The following is a 13,331-nucleotide window of genomic DNA, read 5'->3' on the forward strand; positions in this document are numbered from 1 at the left end:
TTCTGGAAAAGGCACAGTGATGGAGCCAGTGAGAGAGGTGGGTGGTGGCCAGGGTCCTGTGGGGAGGGGTGAACAGCCGGAGCTTGGGGGCTTTAGGGCAGTGAGAGGACTCTGTGTGCTAACTCACACCAGGTGGATGCATGATGGACATTCGCCCAAACCCACAGAACATTCAACACCAAAAGCAAACCTTAATGTCATCCCTAGACTCTGGTGCTGGAGACGCATCAGTGCAGGGTCACAATTGTGACAAACGTCTCCCTGGTGTGGATATTGGCAGTCAGGAGGCTGCTCATGTGGGGGCAAGGGAACTTGGAGAATCTCTGTGCCTTCCCCCCAGTTTTGCTGCAAACCTACAACTACTCTGAAAAGATTGAAGCCTATTTAAAAGGGGGAAAAGGATTGATAGAAGCTTTTAAAGCTAAGCAACACTGCTTTTGGCCTGAGACCCAGGTGGCAGCAGCACGGAGACCACACTCTCTGAGGAGGACAGACAGAAGGACAGCCGGTGAAAGACGAGGACGGTGGTACAGCCTCGGAAGCCAGCATGCAGAGAGGGCCGCGCACAATAGAAGGGACGGAGGCACTGTTGGAAAATGCAGCCCTGGGTGTCAGTCTCAGAAAGCCTGTTTCCGAAACAAACAACAGCTACGAAGAGGGTGGAATGGGAAGCAGGGAACCTGCGGGGGAGAGAGGAGCCACAGGGACACCCAGGAGAGGTGGTACCTGAACACCCCACTCATGTGCCTCAGCAGGTGCGTTCACATAATGACATGGGGTGTGGGTGTGCCGGCAAGCAGAAGGTGTCCTGGGGCAGCAGCTCCTGGTCTGTGTGCTCCCCGTCTCCCCTGTTTGCATTCACTGAATGGAGTTCAAACAGTTTTCCTCCTAGAGAAACACCCAAATAAATCCCTCCTGACAGAGGTGACCCCTGTGATAAAGGGAAAACAGAGCGGGAGCAGAGGGGGCAGCCAGGAAGGCTTCACTTGGCATTGCAAGTGAGACCAGGATGACAAGAATCAGGTCAGCACTGGGAGGACAGGCTGAGACTGTTGCCAACAAAGAGGGATCAGGGGCCAAAGCGCAAGGCCAGGTGTTCCAAAAACCCCAGTGTCTTCGCACAGTGAGCACGAGGGGCGGTGCTCATGGGCGGGTGACTATCTCAGTCTGAGTTCCAAAGGTCCTGTTTTCTGGGCAAACCAGGCCCGTGGTCACCATAACCGCCTGGGGGTCCGCTCAGTGAGGGCGTGACGGCCCTGCCAAGGGCTGTATTTTAGTTCAACCAAGAGGCCACTGGAGTGTTGGCACTGTTGCTGGTACCTGCCTGTGGTTCCAGCCTTAAGAGAAGCCTTTCCCAGAGCCCCGCTCTGCCCACCGAATGCTTGCAGTCTGGAGGGGGCTTCAGGTACTTACCTGATGTAAGTGTCCCTGCCATCCTCCCACATGTCTCCCAGCAGCTATAGGAGCACTAGGCCAGCCCCACCTGGGTCTCCATCCCGATGTGCCGCTCCCTGGCCTGTGCGCTCCACCTTCTCTCTGGATTCCAAGCAGAGCCTCAGCTGGCACCTCCTGCCCACTCCCAGAGTGCCCAGACAGCAGAGACAGACTTCTCACCCAGGAGATCCCCTTCCTGGTCTCTTGGAGTGTCTGGGGATGGCCCGAGGGGGATGCAGTCATGGTCTCCTGTGGTGTGGTCACTGCACAATCAAATTCATCATCTTTGATTCTGAATAAGCAAAATCCCACACCTGCATCCTGGCCCAGGAATAGGGCTCAGTTTACACAATACGGTCCAAAGAAAACCTGGCTTTTTCCCTCTATGCCTTCAAATACTGATGGAGCATATGATGTCACATACCACAGTGCGTGCTCAGCTATTCTCAGGGCCTTTCCTGCCCTGTGGCGCAGCCCCCTCCACCTCCAGCTGAGCTGCCTGGGCTGCCTGTCCTCATGGCACTCCCTCCCTCTGTTTCCCCACCATTCCACCACCCCAAAACCAGGCGTGTAGTTTCTCCTGCACCACGACCACTCTTCTGTGCAGTTTGCGAGTGTGTGCGGTTTCCGTGAAGAATCTTAGTTGGTAGGTTGGGCGGCTCACATGGAGCTCCTGCATGTTAAATGTTTATTCTAGTAGGCTGAGGATGGTGGAGCTGCGACAAGAGAAGACGTGCCTCCGCTTTCCTCACTTCCAAATAATTTTATCTGACAGATTTCTAAGCATCAGACACTGTGATATGGATACAAACACCATTTACACTATGTGGACTTTCGAGTGCACGAAGCAAGGTGTCACTCTGATGATGACCTGCGCATTTCTGCTGATGAACACAAGACGAAGGGAGTCACGTTTGGTCTTTCCTTTGGGAGTTTCATGTTTGGGAGGTCAGCAAATATCTCGGACCAATTCTCAAGTTCATGGACACTTCTTTGGTGTTGTACAACTCCTGTTGCCGCTTTGGGTAAACTGAAAGAAGCAAGCTGGTGTTGACAGTGAGTGTATAAATAGGGCAAGAAGCAGGTGCTTGGGGCTGGGCATGATCTAATCTAATTGCGAGAACATGAAATCCCTGTGATCCTCTTCATTTTGCAAATGTGGAATCTGGACTGGCCAGGGATGGAAATGGAATTATAGTTCAGCCCTGTCTACTTCCAAAGCTCACGTCCCTACCCTCTCTGAGTGCTCCTGTCCTTAGCTTTGGCTCAGCACTGCGGGGGTTACCGGTAGGAGGTCCTTCTAGCAGGGCGTCTGAGGGATGAGGATGCAAGGTCTGTCTTGAGCTTGCACTTGCACAGCAAGGCCATTGCTTTCTTGAGTGGGATGCTGGAGATGGTCGGGGGGGCGCGGTAAGCTCATTAATATAGGACTCCTATTCTGGCATTGGAAGGGAATATGAGGGAAACAAAGCAAAACCAGGCAACTCATGGCAATCACTGCTGACTCCTCTCCTCTTCCAGTTTCATTCAGGAGCTGTGCTGAGACCACGGAGTTTCACTTCATACCCCCCTAACTGACCATGAGCTGACATGGGAAACCAACAGGGAAGCCTCTGAAGTGTCCAAACAACATTGCTGCCCAGCTTAATATGTTGTCAATTAAAAGAATGATCTTAAGAATTGTTGTCCCTGGGGCTCCATCCTTGGTCATAGGCTCATTCCAAGGCTGCATCAAGGCTGTCCCCATGCGCCCCAAGCTAGGGTACCACAGTTTCTGCCAGAGCCCCCCACCTGGATGTCCTGCAAATCTGCCTCTGAGGCCACTTCCTCCCATGTCTTCACCATGGGGGTGGCACCTCTGTCCACACGAGCTCCTGAGCTGCAGACCCTGGAGACTTGACCTCCTTCTTCTCCATCTTCTACCCACGCAATTCACCAAACTCTCCTTCCCAGATTGAGTTCATTGCCGTTCTTAGTGCAAATGTGAATGCTCATCAGTGTCAGTGACCACGTGATATATTTACCTGCTAAAAATCTATGTCTCAACCGGTCTGTGAGCAACGTGGGGGCAGAGGACACAATTTATTTCCCCTTTCAATCCATTATCCCTAGCAGCATCTGACATATGATCTCGATATACATTTGTTGGATTAAAACTATTGAATGACTTGCAGAAGCAAAGTGCTAGCCAAGCATGAGCTGCAGCAAGCGCATGAATAGCAGCAGTCAGGGGGAAACTAATGGTCAGCAGACATTTGACCGTGTACGGGGGGCAGCCCCATCCAATGGCTCTGAGCATCCAGACCTCTCTCCAGCTTCAGCTGGGTACCGGCCACCTTTGGGGTTGCCTCAGGAACATGACAGCAGAGATGGGGGAGGTCTGTTCAAGTATGTATCTGTGTCCAAGCCGTCTCTTCTCCTGAGGACAGCAAATATCCTGGATTATGGCCCACCCTTGTGACCTCATCTTAACTCAGTATTGGGTATTGGCTCTCCATCACTGGAATTTGGGGAGACAGGGACATGGTTCAACACAATCCAGTGTGGAGATGTTGAGGGGCCTCAAGCCAGAAGTCTGGAAGCAGAGAGCATTCAAGAGGATGGCGCTCCTTTGCCTCAGCCAGAGGCGGACTGTGTCTGAGTGCTTGACCAAGGCTGGTGAGTGATCTGTCAGGATCCCCGTGGGGCCCTGGAGACTCACAGGCCTCAGCCCCCTACACACAGCAAACCTTACACGGGTGGCTGATGTGTGTCCATCAAAACACTATTCTGAAAATGTTGGCAAGGCATAACCAAGGATAGTTGAGGGGAAACTTCTCTTGGTAGAGTTCTTTCACCAAACAGATGAATAAGAATAGAAGGAACAGAATAGCAGCATTGTGCAGCCCTGGCTGCTGGAGTCATGGGTCCAGGCTTCATGCATGACGACCCCTGGCACCAGCGTCATGTGCTCCCTGCCTCACCCTGCCTCCACCCTGCAGCTCTTGCCCAAAACCCACATCCCCCCCCATTGAGCCTGGTGACCTGGATTCCGACTTCTAGGACCACACAAGATGAAGAGTAGTAACATGGCCATTGCAGACGGGATTGGTGAGCCTACACCAGGAAGCTCCGCCAGACACAGAAACTGGATTCTCCCACGCATGCAGATGAGGAAAGTGGGGAGTCTCCGAAGATTAAAGGAGGTTTAGGGATATCACTCCCAGGACAAGAGTGTGGCACTGCTTTGGCTCCTGATTTAAATCAACACGTGTAAAATTTAAAAAAATAAAAGCACGCAAATGTGGTTGGACTCCACACGACGTCCATGAGACAACTGGAAATTTGAACACAGGTGGGTTGTTGGTGCTATCAAGGTCTTACTGTCTATTAACATGATGGTATCACGGTCCTTATCTTTTACAGATACACTCTGAAGTATTTATGAGTAAAAAATTATGATGTCTAGGATTTGCCTCAGAATGATCCAGAGAATGGGAGGCAGATGGAGGTGCAGGTAGGGTCAGATGGGCTGTGAGAGATCCCATGGGGCCCACTTGGGAGATCCTGGGGCCAGGTGACTCCCACCGCAATGCCCTCTATGACCCCACTGACCCACTGGCTCTGGGGGCTGAGGACTGGCCATCTCTGGGCGGGGACACTAGTTCATTATCCCACCTTTGACAAGCATATGGCGAATGTTCGCCAGCACTGCTTTGTGTGCAAACAAGGATTTAAAATTTCTAGGACACACTGGTTGCTTTCTCCTTTTGCTGGAATCCATCAAGCCGAACTATTGTTTGCAGACTGTTTATGGATTCGAGGACTACTTCAACAGACATGGTGAATAATGAAAGTCACAGGAAAACACTCTCTGTAAAGAGAAAGAGGGAACCAGATATACTTGTCCCAGGCATCCCTTCTGCACTCCTGTTTCGAGCTGCATAGGACAGCAGCTATGAAGTTGGTCCCACTCCTCAAGCAGCCCCTTGGACACACAGGTGAGGGAGCCCTGTCTTTGGGAGGTGAAGCCTGGTGACTGTGGGGTATCTGCATATCCCCAGGTCCCCATTGCCAGCTCCGACCACTGCTCTTTGCTCCCGGGTGAAATTTCATACTCCTTTGATGTGTACTGCTGTCCCCTGGGCAGTAAGCATGCCTGGAGGCTGCCAGGGAGCCTGGGCTGCGGCCTGCATCCAGCAGCGATGGCCCAGGACCAAGGGCGGGTCAGGAACACCATCGTGGCAGAACAGGGAGAGCAGGGACTGGGTGGGCACAGACGGGTGGCACAGAGAAGCTGCCAGCCCCAAGGTCCTGGGGCTCCTTGAGCTCACCAGGGTGATGGGATGAAGGCGTAGGAGGGTTCCCATTAGTAGTTTGAGCCAAGCCAGTGAGGAGGGAGGATGTGGAGGCCACCAAGCCTGGTGCCCGCAGCACGTGGCCCACACCATCTGGCTAGGTTCTCTCCCCTTGCACCTCTGCCATCTACCAAGCTCCCTTCAGTCCCTCCCACTCCCTGACATGTGGAAGATTGACTCAACCTTCCTCTCTGCACTGGGGTGAACACTGGCCCCCCCGAATCTGTGTTTCCCTGGAACCTCAGAATGCAATCTTAGTGTGAAAGGGTTTTTTTGCAGATGTAATGAGTTATAATGAGCTCACACTGCTTGAAGGAAGGGGCCCTACATCCAAAGTGACTGTGTCCTCTCAGAAGGGGGGAGAGACTGCAGGACCCCGTGGGGGCGGTGCCAGGGGTCTCCAGTGCTCACTGTGCCCAGCGTGTGTCTGTGGGCTGGGAAAGCCAGGGGTGGCAGGCAACGGCCAGGAGCTGGGCTTCGGGCCTGCCACAGATCCCTTGTTCGTGCCTTCAGAGAAGGCAGGGCACCTCTGACCCTAGCTTTCTCACTTCTGGCCTCTGGAACTGTGCGAGCTCAAGTTTCTCTTATTCCAGAGTGTGCTCCTTTGTTATGACAGCTGTGGGAGCTGCATGCTCTACCAGCCGAGCCCCCTGGCAGTCCCGGGGGGTTCCAGCAGCCTGTGGGCAGCCCCTCCGACTGTCCTGGCGGGAACCCCAGACCCCATCTAGCTCCCCTTGAACCTGGCCACCCTCACCAGGGGACGCACCCTGAGCCTGACACCCCTGCAAACCTTGCAAGTCTGACCACACCCCACTCCCCTTGTGAGCTCATACTGTGTTTCTGGGGATGAGTGCTCGGCAGGCTTGCCTGGGGCATGTTGGAACCGAGGCCCCGAGCTTCTCCACCCACGCATCCACTCCCTTTGGCGCAGAAGCACACAACTCCTCTCAGTGAATGGCGTTTCCTTCTTTACCTCTAGAGTCTAGGCTGGCGGGACCTGCTATGGACGGCAGGATGGGAGACACGGGACAGCGCTCCTTCTGACCCACGACAGGCCTGTGGGTCTGCACTCTGCTTGCGCAGTCAGCTTGAGAACGCACGCCTACTGGGGGTGAGACCCACGGAACCATGGCCAGCTGACCCTTTACATGGGAGAAGCCACGGCCAGGTCCCCAAGCAAGGCCATTTAACCCTCAACCACCACTCCAGGGAGCCACCAGCGCTTGGTGCAGGTCACCGAGGTCTGCGAGCTTGCACTCGGCACCTTGTGGGCATGGTTTACTGAGACATTTATCCAGAACACAGCTCCTAGACTTGCCCGTTTGAGTACACACGTTTCTTCTGAACACCTTGTCCCCTTGTTGGCCTGGACCCTGCTGCTGGGCATTCGATCCAACCACATGCCATTGGTTCCAAAAGGTGTTGTTGTTTGCATTAACATTTCTGTGATCAGCATGTGTTTTGCAGTGTTTTGATGTATTCTGTGTCCAACAGAAGTGTACTTATAAGAAGATACCATAACTTCAGTTCACTGAACATCTCAGGATAGCCTGAAAATTCTCTGAATATAGGTGAGATTATTAGAAAGGGAGAGAGAGAGAGAGAGAGAGAGGCAGGCAGCATCACCCATGGCTTATGACCACCTGTTGTCCCCAAGTGTATGGGAAAACCTGAACAGTGATGATTCTGGCCTCAGAATGTTTCAGAAGAGTCAGAGTCTGAATGCAGAAGTTTGCAAACAGATTTATTCTGTGTGTGCTTTGCCTCTTGCAAGCACAGAGAGCTGTGTGGTATGAATCCAGAGTCTACCTTGGATGCACACAATATGCATACGATGCAAATTCCAAGGGATAAAACAGCACCATTCCATAATGTAAGCATCAGCCTAATTTATTTCTTGAATGAACATAAAATAATGGCAGGTCTTACAACTGACGATGCCTCAGAGGGAAGGAGACTTGGGATTCCCTCAGTGGCACCCTAGAACGCTGGCACAGCTACCGTCAGCCACACCTGGATGCATGAATGCCGTGGGTGGCATCCCTCTCGGACCTCACCCCACCACTCGCCCCTCCTTGTGATTTCCAGGGAGCCGGGAGTCCTGTGTACACTCTACGCACCCCTTGGCAGCTTTGCTTCTTCCCCTCCTTTGGTCTACAAGGTGTGAACTCTCATTTCCTCCGCTCCTGCTCTGACCCTCACACCTGTCACTCCCCTGGGGGGCATGGCAACCTGTCAGGAGTTGGCTGGTCCACCCCAAACACCCAGACTCATTCTTGACATCAAATCCCACATCCACCTGACCAGCCAATCTGTCAAAATATGGTCAACATATTTGGCACTTGTCCCCAACCTCATGCTTGCACACACATTGTGAGCTGTCTGCATTTCTCACCCGCTTGACTGCAGTGGCCTCGTGGCTAGTGTCCCTCCTGCCACCACCCCAACAGCCCTTGTCTGTTGCCCCAGTGGCAGCCAGAGATGCTGTGCTATCACCCTCACATTCATCCTGCTCCAGCTGCACTTGGCCACTTTGTAGGACCTGCCAGGTTGTCCCTGCCTCAGGACCCTTGCATTGTCTGGTCTGACATCCTGGAGCAGTCTTCTCTTTGACCTGGCCAGGATTCATATCACAGCTTCCTTTAGGGCTTTACTTCAATCCCACCTGCTCACTGGCTTCTCCTTGCCGTCTTATATGGAAAGGTAATACCTAGCGGCATTTCCTTGTTGCCTTCCTTGTCACTTAGCACCCACCACTCATATCCTGCATGCTCACCCCCATCTTGGAGTTGGCACTGTGCTTCAGAGAACGTGAGCTCACGGAGCAGGTGTGTGGGCTCCTATCCCCCAGGGACAGACTGTGCCTGGCTCATGGCAGGCAATCGGTAGCTTTCCAGGTGAAGTTAACAGAATGAATTTCCTCCTAGCCCCACCTGGTCCTCTTCTGTGACCTGTTATGTCATGCATGGTTTTCCCAAAAGAGCTTCCTGGACCCCAGCCCACCCACCTTGTCCCCTGCAGTAGTACATCCCACAACATTGCCCATATTCCTACCCTTCTTACACCTTGTTCTTTCCCAATTTTCTGCTTATATGATGTCACTCCTGACAAAGCCTGGCAGCACAGCCCTCTCTGAGATGTGGCTGGCCTCATGGCTACGGGGCACCTGTCTTCTCTGCTCTCAACAGAGAACCCTGCACACAGCAGCGTCCCCCCCCCCACACACACATACATGTGCGGAGTGAACGGGAGGGATACCCGTGCTCCTCCCAGCTCATACCACGCATTGTCACAGGCCCTGTGTATCACCTCCTGCCCTTCCTAGATCTGTGCTCTATGGACAGCACACAGCAAATATTTGCCAAATAGAATTAAGTGGTAGCATTTTAGCTATTGGCGCCTTTTTCCAAGCAGTGCAGTTAGTGCTCTTGTCCTGACAGCCCCCCAGACACCCTTCCCAGCACCTAAGCCGGTCCCACATCATGCATCCTCTCCGTGGCTTTGAAACTGCCTTCAGGACTATGAATGAGCACTTCAAGAGTGTATTATAAATTCAGACATGTCTATTGGGCTTTCAAGTGTCGCAGCAGGAACCTCTTCCTCCAGCAGCCTGGGGGTGGAAGGCTTCCCCACCTTTCCAGAGTGGCTCCTCCCACCGCATTATCCTGCCTGAAGTTAAAGACGGGAAGAAGACGGAAAGCCACCTGGTGGAGCCTCTAAAAGCCCCTCCGTGTTTCCACGAGGCAGGTTTTCTGCTGCTCTGGTGTCACATCGTTCACACTGTTGCCGGCTCATCTCATGGGGGCATCAAGCCCAGATTTCGTTGTTCTCATAACCTTGCCCCAAACGTGGCAATCTGCTTAAGCCCTAATCTTTTCATTGCCGAAGAAAAGCACTAAAACAGGCTAGCTGAGGAAGCACTAAAGCACAAAAATGAGACTAGACATAAGTAGCGAGCGCAGAAAGGGATGAGGGCGCCAGCGTGCAGGAGGGTTTGTGGGTTGCCCATGCCCCATGCACCAGAGAACCTCTCTTGCTGGTTACACGCGTGGCAGTTACTAAGAGGGCAGTGCTGGCCGTGGGTCCCTGTCCTCGGATCCAGACCTTGCTCTGGCTACCTGGTCCCCGGCTGCCCCTGCTGCTAACCATTCCCTGGGAGCCCCCTTTCTGTTTCTTCACAGCTCTCTGCCCTTCTGGAAAGATGCTGCTCATGTCTTTATTGACGTGTTTAGTTTCTGCAGCCCCAGTAGATTCTAATCTGTGATAAAAAGGTCCATCTCTGTCCTGCACGGTGGCACCTCACTACCCAGAATGCGCCTGCTCAGGCACGACACGGTGAGTGGCATCCACACAGCCACCCCGCCAGAGCCCGATGCAGCATCTTGTGCCCTGGCTTTGCTCCCTCCTTTGCCCACTTGCTCCCAGAGCCCTGTGTTACCATCTCCCGCTGCTGCTCAGGCTCACACATCACTTCTCTGCCCCCTCCTCCCAGAGCTTTCTGCTCTGAGATTTATCATGACAAAGCCTAGGCATTTCAGCTCTGAGCTTAGAGGAGAGGAATACACAGTATTTCACCTGTGAAATAAGCACCATGCTCCCTGCTTATATTTAAAAATGTCTGAGAAAGTCCTTAGCCCCATGAGGAGGTTCCAACATGAGTGACTTGGCTGGGCAGGTGTCTCTGAGCCAGCAAGAATCCCTTTCTTTTTTTTTTTTTTTTTTTTTAATTTTTTTTTTTTTTTTTTTATGATAGTCACAGAGAGAGAGAGAGAGGCAGAGACACAGGCAGAGGGAGAAGCAGGCTCCATGCACCGGGAGCCCGACGTGGGATTCGATCCCGGGTCTCCAGGATCGTGCCCTGGGCCAAAGGCAGGCGCCAAACCGCTGCGCCACCCAGGGATCCCAAGAATCCCTTTCTATTGAACAAAATATTTATAGAGGAAGTGCAATTTAGAGAGACTTTGACATATGTGCAAATCAACCTTGACACCTTTCAAGCGACCTTCCCTCCAGCCTCTGGTTATGGGATTGATGGGCTTGGTTTCCACCACCTGCATGGTTCTGAGCACTCTGCCGCTTACTGTTGGGATCTCATTTGCCTGCAAGCAGGGAAGGGCCCCTCCACAGCAACAATTTGAGCTTAGAAATCACGCTGGCCGCCCATGGGCCTAGTGGTCCTCAGATACATTCTCCTTCACTGCACACACACACGTGCACCCACACACATACAATTACATTAGGGGTCATATTTGAATATGAGGAGAAAGGGCCTGACTAGTGGAGGCATCAGAAGCCAGGGACATATCACCTCCAGCGGTGCCAGGTCTGAGTGTCTTTAAGGGTCTGATTGGCCCTCAGAGCGTGGGTTCCCTAAATCCAGCAGCCCAGGCACCTTGCTTGCCAGCCCCAGGCAAACCCCCTATTTGCAAGACTAGTTTTTTATTTTAATTTTTTAAATTTAAATTCAATTTTCAAACATATAGTATAACACCCAGTGCTCATCCCATCAAGTGCCCTCCTCAGTGCCCGTCACCCAATCACCCCAACCCCCCCGCCCACCTCCCTTTCCACTATGCCTTGTTCGTTTCCCAGAGTTAGGAGTCTCTCAGAGTTAGGAAGTTTGTCTCCCTCTCTAATTTTTCCCACTCAGTTCCCCTCCTTTCCCCTATAATCCCTTTCACTATTTCTTATATTTCCCATATGAGTGAAACCATATGATGATTGTCCTCTGATTGACTTATTTCATTCAGTATGATACCCTCCAGTTCCATCCATGTCAAAGTAAATGGTGGGCATATTACTCAGCCATCAGAAAGGACAAATGCACGTCTAGTTTCTTTCAAGAACTCAAATACTGTGACCACGCAGGGCCTGCAATCTGCAATGAACCCCAAGGCTGGATCTGAGGCAGAAATGGCCCCCAGAGATGGAGCATGAGCCCCCCACACCCTTGGACCTCATACTCCATGCCCCTGGTTTCTGAATGACTTTGGAATCCCCATGCGCTTTCCTGAGGAAACCTCACAGAATTTTGCTTGTTTATTTGAAATACTTTAACAATATGTATATAATAATTCCAAATGTTGTATTTTAGATGTAGGAATAGAGATGCAGTTTTCATAACTGCATATCATATTATTTTACCTGCACGCACTTCAGTATGTGTGCCTCAAAGATGACCATTTTCCTTGAGATGTGCCACAAGGCTGTTGTAGTCTAAACCATTATCAGTAATTCATGAATATGAAATAGTACCCAGTCTGTGGTCAGTTTCTTTGAATATTATTTTTATAAAATATTATAGGGTTTTCTACCACTTATAAATCATATTTTGGTATGATTGAAATGATCCATACACAAGAGTAGCAGGACACATAGAGAATGAGACATTCTACCCACTGAGACCTCCTGTTCTCCCCACACTCACTTCCACTTCCTGTCCCACAAACATTATTAACATTTCTCTGTGTCCTTCTGTTTTTCAGCTCTGAATATTCACACAAGCAAACAAACGTACCCTTGTTGTTCTATACAAATCCAATCAGGCTCTGCTTGCCGTTTGGCTCCTGGCTTCTTCCTGCTGAACTTGGCCGTCCTGGTGGCTTTTCCTGGGAGCATGTGGAGCATGGCCGTCGACCCCTCAGCACCCTGTGCTACCACCTAATGCCCAGGCACGCTGGCTGACCACTTGTGCACATCTGGTTTCTCTTTAATTCTCTGCTACTCCCCAAAATAATGGCAGGAACATCTTCGTGCACATATGCAAGTGTCTCTGGAGGTCCCAGTTCTGGGGATTACCACAGAGGGTGCTGAAATAAAATCTGTGCTGTGACACCAAGATGTGGGCCATGAAGCAGTGCCATAGCCTTTCAGGGGGACAGTGAATCATCCCACTCTTATTATGTTAATGCCCTTGATAAAATAATGTTTACATTAATTTCTACACCTCTGGTACTGGCATGAAGTAATGGTTTATTTATGATATTTCACAAAATGTTCCTATATCGACAGCACCAGTATTTCCCATTAGTGATTATTTTTTATAGCAGCAGAAGGTGGGCACGGTGGCCGATGGATGGGGAAAGCTTGAGAATCACAGGGTCTGGGGTCCTTAGAGCTGATGAGCCGATGGCTTTAGAAGAAGTGCTTGCTCATCTCCAAGAACTATCCCTGGAGTGGGACAAGTACACGTTTGGAAGAAGCCATCAACAATGGTCTCAAGAAACGAGAACATTACTAAGAAAAGTTACAGAGTCCCACCTTTTGAGTTTTTGGTGAAAGCGGCCGTGTGTCAAGGTTTCATTCAAATATAACACATGAGCTGAGCAACATACGAAGGCTTCTCTGGTTTCCTGAGGCTTGATACTTCATCTAGCTTCCTAAATACAAAATTCTCGATCAGAATATCAGCTTTGGTGCAGTATGTCATGGGTTTCACATGCTGAGCCCTAAAAGATTGCCTCTGTTTCTGGAGAACAGCACCATGCTGTTCTTGAGAATACCTTCTTTCTGTTAATATTCTCTCCCCTTGCCCCTTTCCCAAGACCCTCCCTCACTGCC

At 51.4% G+C, this 13,331-nt stretch overlaps 1 long non-coding RNA gene across 1 annotated transcript; it reads left to right on the top strand.

Moving 5' to 3' along the window:
• The first annotated feature begins 271 nt into the window (after positions 1 to 271).
• Positions 272 to 12,651, top strand: LOC112676412 (uncharacterized). The gene is made up of 6 exons (XR_003146505.3): positions 272 to 755; positions 2,210 to 2,490; positions 2,956 to 4,930; positions 5,161 to 5,414; positions 6,751 to 7,190; positions 12,257 to 12,651. It is a non-coding gene; the product is annotated as an uncharacterized LOC112676412 (long non-coding RNA).
• Positions 12,652 to 13,331: the final 680 nt, after the last annotated feature.

This window comes from Canis lupus, chromosome 26 (genome assembly GCF_003254725.2).
Source record: "Canis lupus dingo isolate Sandy chromosome 26, ASM325472v2, whole genome shotgun sequence".
NCBI lineage: Eukaryota > Metazoa > Chordata > Mammalia > Carnivora > Canidae > Canis > Canis lupus.